The following is a 16,042-nucleotide window of genomic DNA, read 5'->3' on the forward strand; positions in this document are numbered from 1 at the left end:
GTTTCCACCAATTTTGGATGCACCTGAGATTTTATTTTGAGGAGTATTTATCATTAAGTAGCACATGCATAGAGGGCCCAGCTTTCACTGACTTCATTTTTAGTGCTATCTTCTCCTTTTTTCAGCAGATTAGATTTCAAGGTGTCATGCAGACAGACAAAAAACAGGAAAAACACAACTAGTGTGAAAAACTGAAAATACTAAGCACAAATGAATTGTCTTGCTTAAATTAGTTTCCTACTCTCCCTCTGAACTTCCCTATATGAAAATATTTCAACTCAAATGCCTGGGAACAAACACAGTGTAACAGGAAGTGCTGGACAACTAATAAAACATAGAGTTTCCTGCCCTCACCATAACGTGTATTCATTGCTATCTTCATTCATGGAAAGTTGCTGCAATCAGAGGGTGTTGCTGCAGTGTTAGAGATTTTAAGTGGAAAGCGCTGAATACAAAAGATTAATTTTCCTAATTAGTAGCTGATAGATGAGGACTGTAAATCGCTCCAGAGAACATCAATATGAACATTGAAGAGTGTCCCCAGGGCCATTTAATCTAATTCAGAGTCAGAGTAAGAGCTGAAGTAAAGGAAAGCCTGGCACTGAAATGAAGCAAAAGTCAATGAACTAGAGACAATGGGGTTGAAGTCTGATGGGTTGTTTTGGTCCTGAGATTTAGAGTGATTGAAGTGTAAACAGAAGTAGATAATGGACTAGAATGGATTAGATTTTAAAATATTAAACCAAAATATACCACAGGACAAATATATGAGGAAATGTCATTAGATTTTTATGAAAAACTTGCATTATGAGATTATTTAGTATATTGTTACAAAGATTGCTTCTGGAGCATGATCCCGTCTCTCTTGAATCATTTTTTTAATTTATTTTATACTGATGGAGTCTACTTGGATTCTGTTTTCCTCAATCCAATTGATATTGTGCCTTAATTTTGGCTTTCTTCCCATTGATCTTATTGCCTTTGCATCACTCAGAATATCTTTTCCAGGTTAAAGTCCGATGGCTTAATAGCAAGCGTGTTCCTGCATGAACTTTTATGACCAGTAAAACTTCAGATTTTTCACCTAAGAACAAGATTGATTTAGGTATTAGAACAAATACTTTCCACCTTCAATTGAATTTTTATTTGGGTAGTTTTGGCTTCATTTAAACTAATTCATATTAATTTAAATACTTTAAAATACCAGTTCAAATCATCTTGAGATTGAAATTTACTGTATCAGAATATTTCAGTCTTTCATGTAAGTGATATTTTTTGTTTGGGAAATTGATTCTTTTCTGTCTATCTCAATAAATTAATATTTTCCAATATTGACTATTGTTTGATAGGTTCCATATGTAAGACTGTGATTTTTAATAAGCTTTTTATTTTGTCTCCTTATGCATCTACTCTAGTTTGATGCTTTTTTTTCCCCCTATCTATTCTCTTCCTTTCCTATTTTCTCTGTACTCAGGGGAGGGTTTTGGACATAGAAATTATATATGAATTCTGATAAAATTGGGATCAGTATTTTATGTTTTCTAAGCATGCTGGATTGGAACTTATGCCCACAGATGACAAATTCCCATAATGACAAAACTTACTAATGTAGGTGAATTCAGTGTGTGAACTGGAAAAAAAGTAGAGTTGAAGAACTGGTCTGTATTATATGTACTTCAGAACTAAAATAGTTTTCCAAGTGCTGTTAAGGCCTCGTCTATCTGCCAGTCAATAATTGCTCAACTTTCCGTATCTTCCATAATTCCATCTTCCTCTGACCCATAATGCATCTGTCTGGAGCAGAGCTGTTTAATCAAGTCCATGCCTCTGAAAAGACACAAATGTTTTGACACAACTTCTGACACTATTACAATAAAGGACAATGAATAGTGGACTTCTGTGTTATTTCCAATTGGAAGTACCTACCAGAGAGATATTAAAAATTGTCCACAACTTGAAAAAAAAAATTCTGAGGAATAAATGTTCCAGTTGTGATGCACATCTAATGAAAATGACTTTAATGTTCTTTTTTTTCAATTTATATATTACCATGAACGAATGAAGATTCAAGTCTCAAATCTATTGCCAGCTTCTTAGATAACCCAAATAATATACATATATATATATACATGGATGCATATACATATTTACACCCACACACCCACACACACACTTACATATATGTAGCACTTCAGAGGGAAGAATAATCACAGAGCTAAAGGTCAGAAAGTACAACTGATCATGCTTGGGAATACAATTCTGTCCAGCCATTAAATACTATATTTACGTGGTGAACCACTACATTCAATATCTGAGAGTGAGGTTGCATGCAAGACCGATGTATAACTGAGTACTGAATTGTATAAGGGTCAGCTGCCACATTTCCAGGCAATGTTGGATGGCTGATTTTTAATGGAATGAGAAGTATACCATCACTGGAAAGAGTAAAGATCTGTTGACAATGTTAAATGTCATTCCATTTTTTTTGTTGTTGTTGTTTGTATGCCATTTTTTTAAAGAACAGATGAAAGGTTCTTGCTATTGCACGTGACTTATTGTAAGGAGTGAATTAAATCTTAGACATGATATGTAAAACCTTGACCTGTTGAGGGCCATTTTGAGTTTTGACAATAATTTCCACCAGGCAAGGATTCTCCCATAAAGGCACATGAAAATTCTGATTTATTGTGTTGGTTTTCACAGGCACAGCCCTCTTTTTCTGCTCCAGGTTTGCACTCCTCTTTTGGGTCTCTTTTATACGGGCATTTCAGTTAGCATTAGAACCACTTCGGAAAGAAAAGCATCAGTGAAAGGCAGTGTTTGTGCTGCTCCCTGTTTTAAAGAGAATCCCACATTCTTCTGTTGTAGTATAGGGAGACACAATTTTCAGTTTTGTTTTTATTTTCTTTTCAGTTACTGCTGACAAACTTTGCTATCACTATGATGACAGGATTAGAATGAGTGGTTTCTGTTTGTGACATTATATTAGAAATACCATCTTTCTCCTCCTGTAGCCAACATGGATTAAATGCTAACATGACAGGAAACAAAAAGCGAACCTGTCTGGGAAAGGAATCCTATAAGAAGTATAGAACCCTTCTTGTAGAAGTCCTTATAAGGACTTCTACCTTTACTACAATTTAACTTTGCTTCGGAGAAACACTTTCTCCATTTCTGGAAGGCTGCATTTATCTACTAGTTATTTTTCTTTCAAACTAACAAAAATCATATGGAACTCAATCAACAAAAGATGTACTTCTGCTCCTAAAGTTCTTGTCCTGGCAGTTGTTCTTCTGGACTCCAGAGCAACACCATCTTCAGAAAGAAGGGAGCCATCAGGTACTTTGAAGTCTGGGTCATCTCTTCCAAAAATAAAACTTGGCTTTCCTCATTTGTATAAAGATTTAACTATCAGCTTCAAGGTTATTTATATAAATTTGGGATTTATCATTATCTTGTTCTTTTCTTTTTGCTTTTTATTGAGCCATAAATAAAGAAATATTCTTTAAAAGACATTCCATAAGTATGATTTTGCAGATTTTTTGTCTCTATTGAAAGAGTAGCACGCTAACATATATAGATGAGTGGACAGGCGAACAGCTCTGGCACCACTTACGCTGTAACCTCATTTGATCATGAGGGGGCCTGTGGTGGGTCTGAGGTCTTTGCCTCTTGCCTGGGGCTGAAGAAGGGTGGCCAGTGCCACAGGCTGTCCCCAGAGGAGGGGCAGGTGCCCACGGCGCATTGCTCACCTGCCCACAGGTGGCTGCGCCTGGCCCACCAGCAGCTGTATGGGAGGGACGCAGAGGGCTGCTAACAGGTACCTGAACTTGCCTTCCCCATGCATGTCTTCTTTTTCCACCCTAAAATATCATCTGAGAGGATGCAGTTTGAGCTTGTTTTTTTTTTTTTTTCCTGGCTTTCCAATCCAGAGGGAGCCCCGTTTGTGAGGACAGGTCCAACTTGGTCGTACTGGAGCCACAAAGGTGATGGCTGTGGATTTGGGGGTGCCCAGACATGCACACAGTGCACACTGCAGCTGTGTAGCGAATACCCTCAGTAGCTCTGAGGGTTTCCTTACTACAGGACAACGAATCTGAAGCTACTGTCAAAACAACACAGTGACTTCCAGAAAAGAAGAAGAGCTAACTCAACTGCAGTTCCCTTGGCTGCAAACCTCCCTCATTAATCTCTGTTACTTGGTACTCCTTATGTTAGGAAATGACCACTTTATCGCTTCTCTTCTGACACTGCCAACCCTCATTTTACAGGTAATGTATTTCCTTATAGTTGGTCTGATGCATATCTAATTAAACTCAAAACAGTTGTTCCAACTTGTACTTAGCTCTGAGGTTTGCTACTTTTATTTCAAAGCTGCAAAAGCATTTGTGTGCTGAAAGCTTTCACTTTTTTGACTACATTAACTGCTGTAATATCACTTCTGCCTACAAACTTGCTTCTGCTTTTCCCAGAGAGACATGCTAGCACATCCTGTCATTGCAAGCCCTGCTAAGGACAGAGGGTGTACTGGAGGGCATGCGTTGGCTGGGGTGTTGCAAGTGCACTGCCTGAGAGATGGAGCAGGCTGGCTGTCTGCCTCTGGAATATCAACTCTTCTGTCCTTGGGCAGTTTCTCAGACTTTGTATCTCCATAAAGCTGCCTTGGTTTAATTTAAAAGTGACTCTTACTTCACTGGATAATTTCAGCTTGGGAGCTGTGCTGTTTTAACTAGATTGTTGAGCCAGAGAAGTGCAAACTCCTCAGGTAGACATGATCACAAACATTTGTGTGTATGAGGTTCACCTTGATAATCACGACTTAGGATATGCCTTTGCTGTAAGTAACTCTACTATTACAGCTTTTGGCTGGGCTATCTAAGCAAATTAGGTTTGAGGCAACAGGCTGCGTGCTTCTGTGTGTGCATATGTGTAAACATATATCTATCTCTGCCGCCCACCATTGAATTTTGACCAAATCAGGTAGTAGATCAGAGATGTCAAACATATTCAGTAAATACATGTTTTGTGAAGGTAGTCTGGTATAGAATAAGGCTGTACTAATCTGCATCTCAGCAACAGGCTGCAGCAGCCATCTCTCTTACACTATTACTACACAACAGAGAACCCAAACCTTGCAACATAAATGCACAGAAAAACAGGCTTCATTGGCTCTGCTGCTCTCATAAATATTATTTGTTTGTTTTTCCCACTTTGCATCTTTGGAAGCATTTAAAGGCCTAAGAGCAGAGGAATCTCGTTAGAAGCAAGAGGCACCGCATCTTATCTGGTGGCCTCCAGATCAGGAGCCAGTATCAGGAGCCAGTGTCTGACTCTAGACACAACCTGAACTAAGCAAGGCAGGAGAGAAGCTCGCTCAGAAGCAAAGGAGAAAGTAAGTAAGGGGAAGCTATTTCAAATCTTGCTGGTTATCATAGAACACCATGTCTGAGGCAAAAGTGAGCTTGGGAAAGTGACAGAGGTCAGAGAGTAGGTTACTGGAAAGGGCTGGAACTCCTCTCATTTGAATGGAGCATGTATAAAAAGTGCTTAGTACTCTCTATGACTATAAAGTGAATCCAGACTAGCTCTGATCATATGTTTCTATGCTGTAGACACTATGTTTAGTTGGAGCAATCACCCCTCTCTCCTCCTAAGTGACAACACCCAGAAAGACTTAGAAAATTAAAAGTAGAGACTATATAAAAATATAGGAAAAGAAAAAAGAAACTCCAGAAATACCAATTGTCTTTCATGACTTGGCGTGTTTAGGCAAGGCAGAGCAGAGTATAAGTAGCTAGACATCATGATAATTTTTCCAGGAGTTCTTAACTGACTTAGAATTTCATTTTCAAACACAACTTTGGTTCTCCTGAGTCCAGGAGCCCAGGTGTCAGTGAAAATCAGTTACACTTTTACTGCTATACCCTTTGAAAATTCAAGCCCCCAAGTCATTTGGATCCCAGACCTTTTCAGAAAGAGGAATCCATTCTGCCCTGCCCCAGGTAGGAGAATGCTCTGTCATTTGTGAGTAAGTGTATTTCCTTTGAAGCATGCACTGTAAAAGTACACAGCAAGTTCTCTGACGTGCTTTGGGCATTTGTAGACTAACTCCTAGTGACTTTTTGTTACTATGTTATTTACCCTGTGGTTAGTAGGATTTTCAAGGTATAACTTCCAGGCAGCACTGGAATTTAAGTCTGCAGTAGAAAATCCATGCAGAGTAGCAACTGCCAGCTGCAATGACAACAGAGCCTAGACTATCCTAGATTCAATGTGGTGCAGCCGTTGTCACTGCTGTCTACTGCTGCAGAATGGCTTTTATTTTTATTCAGGTTTCATAAAGAGAGAGGACTCATGCAGCCACACTGTACTGCCTTTTTAAACCCTTTAAGCATTAACAGAGAAATGTCACAGAGTAGCATCTTATAAATTTTGGTTCCCACAGGTTTCTTGAAAATTTGTGAGCAGACAGTGCTCTATTGCTCAGTGAAGCTCAGCTCTTACTCTTTTTGATATACTTGTCAGCTAAAAGCCAACAGTTGACTGATTCACTAATCAGTCCCAGACTTTGAATCAGTCCCAGTATATAACGCATCTCGTTCAGCTGCCATGTGAAAAAATAGGGGATGGGAAAAGACACTAGGAATATTATGAGAGAACTATAGAAAGCATAAGAGTTGAGATTAGTGCAGCAGGAGGCCTTTGGCAACAGGTGGGAGCTAGCTGGCCTAGGAGAACATAGGAGAAAATGGAGTTACAGAGATGGTTTGGGAAGATGAAGACAACCTGAGAATATTGCAGCATCAGCTGTATGGGACAAAAAGAGGAAAAAAGTATGCTACAGGAGGGGATCCACGCATAATATATGTCTGGATATCCAGGGATAGGATAAAAAAATGGAAGAGGGCAGGCATTCTAGCATCTGCCACTCACAGAACTACGATCTAGTGTAGGTCCCCCAAAGCAGGCTATCATTGGGGGACTTACAAATACTACAGAGTTACCTGATCAACCTCCTTACTACCTCCTATAAAGGAAATCAGCTGAGTACATCTCAGATAAGTGGAGGTGTCCTTGGACTCCAGGCACAGAGAGTGGTCACTTGTATAAATAAAGTCTTAATATATATTTGTGTGCTGAAGACTTTATGCAAATGCTTTACTTTCTTCTTCCTGTTATTTTCACTAGACTGCCAGCTGTATTGTTTCAGTAACTGCAGAGTAGGCTTTTAATTGGGAAGTAGTGATATAGCCCTGCTATGCCATGCATAAGGCTTCTGGCCAAAGTCAGCTCAAGGCCTTACAGCAATACAGACAAAGGTGAATGTCTCTCTGTGTTCAATAAGAGGCTTGGACCAGGGTGTTCCTGCCACAGAAGAGGAAAAGAGAAAATACATGGGGGCGGGAGAGCTGGGTACTCCAGGCTTGTGTTTCCTGCTGTAGACAGAGGGATGGGATATGTAGGGGATGGTGATAGCTGCTGCAGAGGGAGCTCATCACCTCTGTTCCTGCAGCAGTAGCTGCCACTCCACACACCCCTATCTCCACTGCAGTTGCAGCAGCAGGCAGGCATGGATAACACAGTGACTGGGCCCTGCTTGATTTGCTGCTCCTTAGCAGCTCTCTAGCTTGCTTCTGCCAAGAGCCGGCTCTGTTTCTCGTAGACAGTGTGATGGTTTTCACGAAATTTGTATTCAGCGAGGATTCTGATTTTTAGGAAAGGTTAGAGGAAAAGAGAAGAAAAGATGAGGGAAAACAGGCAAAATTAGTAAGAGACACAGCCTGTCAGTATGTAATGTTTGCATCTCTGTTCAGCCTTGTTTTTTTCAGTCTGCCACACGCAGACAATTTCAGCTACTCCAGCTGTTCCTCTGTTCCCATGTGGGGGATAGAAAGGCCAACGGGTTCAAATCATTGTTTGTTCTCCTGTAGCCATGGCACAGCAGGCACATATAGGGGCAAATCTAGCAGTGTGCTGAACAACCATGATTCTCGATTAAGGCTCTTTCTTGAGATGTTGCAGGGCTTTGTACCTCTCCCAAATTAGCCATATAAATTCCATTCCTCTCCTCTCCTCTCCTCTCCTCTCCCCTCCCCTCCCCTCCCCTCCCCTCTCCTCTCCTCTCCTCTCCTCTCCTCTCCTCTCCTTTCCTTTCCTTTCCTTTCCTTTCCTTTCCTTTCCTTTCCTTTCCTTTCCTTTCCTTTCCTTTCCTTTCCTTTCCTTTCCTTTCCTTTCCTTTCCTTTCCTTTCCTTTCCTTTTCCTTTCCTTTCCTTTTTCCTTTCCTTTCCTTTTTCCTTTCCTTTCCTTTCCTTTCCTTTCCTTTCCTTTCCTTTCCTTTCCTTTCCTTTTTCCTTTCCTTTCCTTTCCTTTCCTTTCCTTTCCTTTCCTTTCCTTTCCTTTCCTTTCCTTTCCTTTCCTTTCCTTTCCTTTCCTTTCCTTTCCATCCAGCTATTCCCTTACATGAAAAAGAAAGAGGGTAAAGTTTAGTGGCAAGAAAAGCAGATCATAAAGTGTAACTGATGGCAGTTCTCAGCCACATCTATCAGTCTAGCGTGTTGATACCCAACTTCACCTGCTGGACATCACCATACAGGTCAAGCAGTACAACTTGGTTTGTTCTGTTGGTAATGTGCCAGTAAGTCCTACTTATGAACTGAAACCTCCTGCCTGAATGAGTAATAGAGGAGTAAGCTGGCACCTGAGGGCTTCCTGCTTCATGCTAGCACTTCACAGTCTTGGCAGAGACTGCCTTTTAAGGCTTCTACTATGTAAGGGGTAGAAAATAAAAGCGTGAGTACCTACTGTTGTTACTTTCTTTGCCTACCTTGAACACTGTTGCTGATAAAGGGTCACACATGGGCGAGTTTGTGGTGAAGAAGGGGACTTTGTTTAATATATTGCTTTGTATGTTCATAAAGTGCTCTGAAATCCTTGGAGATAAAGCATTGCATGCCACAACTTAAATCATCATAATGCAGGTAGTTATTTCATATGGTTTTCTGCCTAATAAACAAGACGTAAGATGCAGCTCTCTCTCTATATATGTATTTATTACTGTAATATCATGATTCAAGGCAAACAAACAGCGTTTTGGTCTGGCCTTGTAGTAGTAGCAGTAGCAGTTGTAGCAGTTTGTTATTTTTTTCCCCCCAATGCTGCTTTTGTAAAAGCAAGCCCATTGCGACAAGCCCAGGTCCATCTGAAGACATGTCACAGTTACCGCTCTATAGTATACCAGACCTCTCAGGATTTCAAGTCAATGTTAGGGAGACAATTAGGAATCTTAGCCGTATTGAAATAGTTCATATAACTGCGTGAAGGACTGTGAAAATCTAGCTTGTAATTGGGAAAGCCACCAGGAGAGGTCAGTGTCTCACACAAGCAGACCCACGGTCTCACCACTGCCATTGCACAGCCTTTGCCTGCTGCGGACTCCATATTCTCGCGATCAAAATGGATTCATGAAGGCTGCAATTTACATATTTCTTCCAATTTATTTGGAAGCCAAAGAGTCCTAAACAGCTGTGATAACACACAGGCCTCGCCTAGCTGAAGCTCTGCCTCACTTTATAACCTGATTCTTTCTCCTGTTTCCATAATTGATACTGCCTATTGATGGGATAAAGCAGTGCTCAGAGCAGAGACTAGAAACCTATTCCCAGGATAATACAGGGCTGGGGAATCAGGCTCTTAGCCACACTTTCTCTCTGATCTAGCCAGTGTGAAATTCCTTCCTGCACAGTGTCTGCCTCAAAAATGGAAAGTACCCCAAGCACACACATACACAAGCTCCATCCTGACAGAATCAGACACATGACTGTAGAGTCCTCCACTAGAGAGCTGGCTTTGAATCCCTTATGCAGAAAAGAGGTCTGAACCCAAATGAGCTAGACTTGTCAAACTTTAGCAAGGCAGCCTAGATTTCTGATCTGGTGTCTGGGTTACAGTGTAACTCATTAAAAGACGATACTGCGTAGTTTGCAGTCCATAGGTAAAATAGTTCAAAGAGTACAGCTCGTATCATCTGGATACCGGTCTAAACAGATTTGGCAAATCTACAGTGAATTCTCTAGCCCCTAGAGATCTCTAAGCTCTAAGGAAAAGTACTGGCTATGACTGCATTTTGTAAAGAATATTGGCATATATTGTATACACTTTGGCAATGTCTTATGGTTTGAAGAGTGGGACCCGCACCTAGCAGCTCCAGCTTGAAGAAACCCCAGAACTGGTCTGTAATTGAAGTTCACGTGTAAAGAGTAATTCTATATCATATCTGCAAGACCAGACTCACTGAACATGCAGTGCAGAGACCTCTGTGCATATGCAGATACTGAGATGGAGACCTCTCCATTGAGGAAGATGGGTCCTGTGTGTAGATGGGGTCCTCAAAGAACTTAGGAGGAAGTACTTTTCAGGTGACAGAAGTACTCTTCAGATGACTGTATTGAGCCACCTAAATGTTTTTAATGTCTAGGGAAGAAATACACTCTTAAAGGGGATGGCTTATCTCACCCTGGGCTCTAGAAGTATTTCTCTGTTAGCTATATAGGGTGAACTGTCAGTGAAATGCAGACATCTAAAGTTAAGTGAAAGAAATCTCACACATAGTTTCATGAATGTGGGCATGAACTATTCAGTATTGATATTCAGCCTTGTCACAACCAATGTGCTTCTGGATCCGACCAAAACCAGAACTTTCCAGCACCTGGAAAACCTTTATGATCAAATACAGAATTCAAGTGTCTCCAGAGTCAGGCTATGTCCATCATCCTGCATGAGTGCAATAAAGACAGACCTTTTTGCATGATGGACTCTGTTATACAAAGACATTAGGTCTAAGACTCTCTCATAAGCCAGATGAGTTTCTGAAATGATGTAAACAAAGCAGTCCTACAGCAATGAAACCAAGCCTGAAACACAAATCTTTGGAGAGGAGAGGAAGCTGCATATGCTTAAAACAACTAATCTTCTATTTTCTATGCAGCTTGCTAAATGCCCATCAGTACTGGTTTTGTTTCTCCTGCACTTGCTTGTGGTGGATGTATCAGAAATGCAAAGGCTGGCTCCCCAGAGATCTGAACTTTCAGCTTCCTATGGACTGTGAGCCAAACAGAGAAAAGTTTGCAGGAGGAATCTCTACTTCTGTAAGTGCTAGAAAAGCACACTATCCTCTCAACTTATATAGCAATATACTAATACATGTAAAGGGATATAAATGTCAGGGCACATTCCTTGCCCCTTCCCTGGTTTGGCAGCCTGAGCTGAGGGTCAGCTTTGTCAGTGTGGCTGCCCTGCCCTTCGGAGAGCTGGTTGAGAAGTCCCAGCTGGAGCTTGTCTGCTTCCTGTGACAGCTGCCTTTCAGCTCTGGCCCCACAGCACCATAGCGTCACCCGGCTCAGGGCCTGGCAGAGCCAGGCCCCAGCCCTGTCCCTCCTGGGGGCTGCCTTCCCAGATGGACCCATGGCCTGTGGTGGCGCTTGGCGATGGTCAGGCTGTGGCTGACCCTGGTCACCATCCCCAGACTGGCCCAGCTGGCTGAGGGCTGCAGGACAGGAGCTGGTCTTGGAGACAGGGCACACACAGCCCTGCCGCCCAAGTGCCCTGGTCTTGCTGGGCAAGGGTGATGACATAAAAAAACTAGATACACAAAAATCTAAAGAGCATTTGGAGAGTCCAGAGGAGAACAATGTGGATGAGAGTGGATGTATGAAACATGACTGATAAGAGAAAGTTTGAATGAACTGGACTGTTTAGTCTAGAGAGCCGACAGTGAGGAGAAACACTGCTGCAAAGGAGGAAATGAACTTTTTTTCTTTGTGGGCTTAATAATGAGCTTGAACCACAGCAAGTGAAACTTAAGGTATGTACTGGAAAAGCCTTCTCACAGTAAGCAGGGAGACACATTGGGATGCACTGGGAGGGTGTAAAACCTCCAGTGCTGAAATTTGGAAAAACAGGTTAGGGAGATGTCTGCTGGGAATGTTTTTGGTAGACTTGGTCCTGCCTTGGGCAGCAGGATGGAGAACAGGTCCTCTCAAAGTCCTTTCCACCCTGTTTACGATCATTCATTGATAAATCCTGCATTTCACCTCAGACTCCATTGTTAGAAAAAAAAATAATTTTCATCAATCATGTTTGTATTTTTTGTCATCAGTGGTATTGCTTAGGTGGGGTGCCCTCTAAAGTTTAAACTTTTTTAACTATTTAGGCAGTCTATCTCCTGCCTAAATTTGTGGAAATTAATCACCTATCTGTTACTGCCGAGCTCTGCATTTCCGCATTTATTTTTAAAAGTTGTCTTTACCATAGTGTGCACTGAGAAGAAAAACACAGCCTTCCTTTCCAGCCCCACCACATACACACACATAGACCTAAAAAGAGACAGATTAGAAAAGCATACAATGAAATAGTGTCTGTGTCATTCCTTTTTCTTCTGTAAAGGATGCCTGCCTCTTGGCTTAATCTTCCATGGCTACATGTTTAGCAGGCTTGCCTGGTGGGGATGTCATAGAGCACAGACCTAATGTATGCAACTGAAATGACATCCAGCATATCTGCAGCATATGAGGATTGTTAGGGTCGTGGTTGCTCATTTTCTGATCATTTTTCCTGTCCTGTTCTGTGCAGAAGTTAGTTACACAGGAATTAGTTAGAATAATCCTTACCCATATGCTTTAAAATCTTGGCTACTGCAGACACACGATTGTGCCACTGCTATAATGGAAAGAGTGACTCTTTGCACTCTTACTTTCTGTTGTTGCACTTGCTCATTGACCAGGGATAAAGCACCAAACAGGCCAAGGGGCCATTTAATGCCATTGCAAAATTCTTACTCTTATTTTACTAACCATTAGAAATACGAGATTCACTGAGAATGTTCTCTGTTTCCCATTGGCAGACAGAAAATAACCATTATTTTGGGGAAAAAAAAACCCTGAAGCTGCAAAAAAGAGTCTCACTGGGTATTTAGTTGAAAGCTACTAGGCAAGGGAAAATGTGAGATTCATCCTGGTGCAGAAACAGTAAGCTGCCATGCACAAGGATGAGAAATAGAAGATCCTAGGTGGGAATGAGAACTCTAGATGGGAATGAGGGGATCAATCACCTCAACTGCAGGAAAAAGACAGGAATGGTCCTTGACTGTCTTGAAACTGGTGATGTGAAAATCCCTTTATCCCTTCCTCTCTAATCAAAAGGAAGTTTAATTTAAAGTCATTTTTGTATATATTGTTTTAATTGTACTAGCCTCCTTGCAAAGTGCTATGAGCTCCATCACTTCAATATCCTAGATAAGAAATAGCTGTTCCTCATTTTATTATTAGAAAAAAAAATGGCCATTAACTAAGTATCATGTAAGGCAAAAAGACAAGCAGACAGAATAGTTTCTGATTTGTAGTTGGGCTTGTGATGAGAAATTACTAAGCAACACTCGCCCGATCTTAGCCCTACACTCCTCCTTGAAAAGAAATATCCGCTAATGCTCAGGTCAAAACTGGACTTATGATGGCATCAAAGGCATGCATAAATGCAAATAAAATAAATCGTTTTGCTTCATAAGACACAAGTTCATATTTGTGGCCTCTGGTCACATGTACGGGAACATGAAGTTGCTGGAGAAAGGTAGGCAATTTCATGATTTTCAGGAAAAGGTTAATCCAAATACAAGTTTTATTGAGTATTGGCTTATGGTGTAGCTTTCACCCTGCCTGATAGTGGCAGACATTTCTTCGATTCAGAGAAAAACAACTGTGTTTCCCTCCATTTGTTGTTCTTCATTATCTGCTTCCCCCCATCCCGTGCTCTGCAGCCTCCACTGTTCTGTTATGGGTGTCAGCCTCACCTGCTCACTTGTCGGGTTTATCTCTATATCGACTTAAACTTTCTGGTGACAGGGCCTCCTAGAATTTGTCCTCACAGAAATACTAATGTGAGAATTACTTAGGTGAACTATACTCAAATAATCTGAGAATTACTAAGATGTTCTCCCTAAACTTTTTTCACAAGCAATATTCCCTGTCACCCAGATGATGATGCTTTCAGCGACAACTAGCTAACCTACCCTAAGGCCTAGGTGAAAAACCTAAGCATTGTAACTTATCCCCTTTAGGATTTGGAAGAGCACTAAACAACTTAAGTGCAGACAGTCTTCTAGAGTCTTCCAGGAGGAAACATCTTCCCACAGTTCACTGGGATCACAGAGCAATTCATCTTAATAGAGTGAAGGAGCCAGGGAATATATCCCTAGAAATCCCAGCAAGTCCTGACACCATAACTCAGGTAGCACTTTGTGGAGTGGCTGCCCTCACCAATTACCTAAATGAACGCAGTGAAGACTGCTCACGTATAGGGAAAATCCTCCCTGACCGGATTTGTAAGGCCCTAGTTCTCTCATTTAAATTATTCCTTAAGACCTACCTTTGATAAGATTCCTCTATAAAACAAATTACTGAGAATAAGATAAGAAGGTAGTCTTACTTTATCTATTTGTAATATCTTATAAATGTCAATATGTTTACTGCAACAGAAGCAGCTGGTAGTGACTTCTCTTTAATGTGCCAAATATAGGCTGTTAGTGATTTATATAAAATACTTCAATTTGTATAAAATACTTTCAACTAGAAAAATATTTTATAACTGTTTTAAAAAATTCTACCGGCATTGGTATAACAGCTTTTTTCAATTTAACAAAGAAAAACCCATAGGCTAGAAAAGTGTCCCTCACTACTAATAAACCTGGATTAAATGCATACAATTTAATTAACTCACTTAATTTCATAAAGTTCTCTTTTGATTTTGCTTCTAAAGCTTGCATGACAGAGGAATATGTTGGCAGTCTCCCAAATAATAAATGAATACAGAATATTCGAAGATTGGGCTCACGCCATCACCAAAGCAGGAATAGCCAAATCTGCAATGGAAATGTCTACAATCTGCTGGAGGAGAAAAGTAGTGCCAGGCAAACTCCTCTGAACAAAATCCCAGACTCACATGTCCCATTGCAGAGCAGTGCACCCAGGTCTCAGGGTTGAACAGTAGGAAAGAAGAAGAGGGTATTCAGCTGTCTGGGCTAAGAAACAGTAGAACTTCTCAACAAATCATGTTCTTACATGGAAAATAAAGTTTATTTTCTTCTAATCTTATTCTCAGAACAACTGGGCTATTTCTGCCAACATCTTTTATGTTAATTTGCTTTTAAATCAATCTTAAGTATACATCTAACCTGAAAAAATTGAGCTTGGAAAAAATGGAGTTAGAATAACTTATTTTTCGTAAAGTTAGAAACAACTGAAAACAGGAACTTAGAAGGGATTTGTGAATAATGTTATGGTAAAGATACCATGACTGCTTCTACCCATAACAGCATTCTTCTCCACTAGCTTTTTAGTAGGCCTATTTTTCCTTTGTGAATTTTAGACACTGAAATAATAACTGTGGAACAACTTTTAGAATGAATGTAGCTACACTTCCAGGTAGAAGTACACAAGGTAGCCTTTTCTCTGAAATAGCTATACCAGTATGAAACTTTTTTATAGTAATTGTAAATTCAGCTAGAAAACATGAACTGTTTTAATTATGCTATAATTATAATGCACCAAATAAATACCGTACTAAATATACTATAACTAGAAAGATTTAATTATTTGAATTATGTTGACAGAGTTAGATATTTGCATTTTTCTAGCACAAAAAAAGGATCAGCTTCATATTCATTCCATCATGTCAGCTGAGCTCTGGTAACTGTGCTCTGATTACAGCAAATGCAAGCAGAGTGTCTTGCATTAAAAGCTATGCCAAGTCATGTTACTTCAGATTTACTGCAGACTAAATGCATTCATGTGGATTGTTCTCATGGCTGAGCTGATCTACAGTAACTTGTTAAGCTATGATAATTCAGTTACGAATTTGAGCTTAAAGGGAAATGTTTCAGAGTACTAGTAATAATGATGCTATAGTTGCCATAGTGTAAGGATGTGATTTGCATTAATACAAGATCTAACAAAAGAGCACCCCCATCTAGACTAAACCTGCAAGCCCGTATTA

At 40.5% G+C, this 16,042-nt stretch overlaps 1 long non-coding RNA gene across 3 annotated transcripts in view; it reads right to left on the reverse strand.

Annotated features, from left to right (window-relative positions):
• Positions 1-768: 768 nt before the first annotated feature.
• The window catches only part of LOC112987890 (uncharacterized), a 32,778-nt gene continuing 17,504 nt past the window's right edge, over positions 769-16,042 (reverse strand). For 2 of the 3 annotated variants that reach the window (XR_003260407.2, XR_003260405.2), the window contains one exon: positions 769-1,827. This is a non-coding gene — a long non-coding RNA (uncharacterized LOC112987890). The remainder of the gene's footprint in view (positions 1,828-16,042) is intronic. The other variant, XR_003260406.2, reaches the window with a different exon arrangement.

Source organism: Dromaius novaehollandiae, chromosome 1 (genome assembly GCF_036370855.1).
Source record: "Dromaius novaehollandiae isolate bDroNov1 chromosome 1, bDroNov1.hap1, whole genome shotgun sequence".
In the NCBI taxonomy this organism is placed as follows: domain Eukaryota; kingdom Metazoa; phylum Chordata; class Aves; order Casuariiformes; family Dromaiidae; genus Dromaius; species Dromaius novaehollandiae.